The 440-nt window shown below is 41.4% G+C and overlaps 1 protein-coding gene across 5 annotated transcripts in view; it reads right to left on the bottom strand.

The window, feature by feature from the left end:
• Pigk (phosphatidylinositol glycan anchor biosynthesis class K) overlaps positions 1 to 440 on the bottom strand; it is a 132,625-nt gene that overhangs the window by 98,664 nt on the left and 33,521 nt on the right. The gene's annotated exons all lie outside the window — the stretch shown is intronic.

Here is a 440-nt window from a genome sequence, read left to right as displayed (position 1 = left end):
AACTTGTGAAATTAACAGCAGACCCCAATCTCATCTAAAGGAATATTGGCAACTGTTTGCTGCTAGGTGAGGAACAGCTGATCTTCCTAAAACAAAGACCTCTAGATAGGCTGACTAGAGTCACCAGAAGGGCAAGTAGTGGGGAATGGCTGGGGGTGCCGACAACACAGCAGACAGTAGCAGGAATATCAGAGTATAGGGGCTCTATTTGGGTGAGGGAGGCTATGGGAGGGTGCCATCTGGGAAGTGGGTGTATATTCGAACATGAGATGGTTTGGGATGGTTTGTGTGATATACACACACACACACACAAAAAAAAAAGAAATCAACAAATTTTTTAAAATGTATTATAGTCGAGGAGGAAGCATGTGAATTTACATCATGTTAATTAGTAGAGGTGATAAACATTACCATTGAAATCTACCTGATGACTTTATAGA

This window comes from Nannospalax galili, unplaced genomic scaffold, assembly GCF_000622305.1.
Source record: "Nannospalax galili isolate Female #2095 unplaced genomic scaffold, S.galili_v1.0 scaffold1124, whole genome shotgun sequence".
In the NCBI taxonomy this organism is placed as follows: Eukaryota; Metazoa; Chordata; class Mammalia; order Rodentia; family Spalacidae; genus Nannospalax; species Nannospalax galili.
Note: the sequence above shows the minus strand (reverse complement) of the source record. Positions and strands in the feature narration are given on the sequence as shown.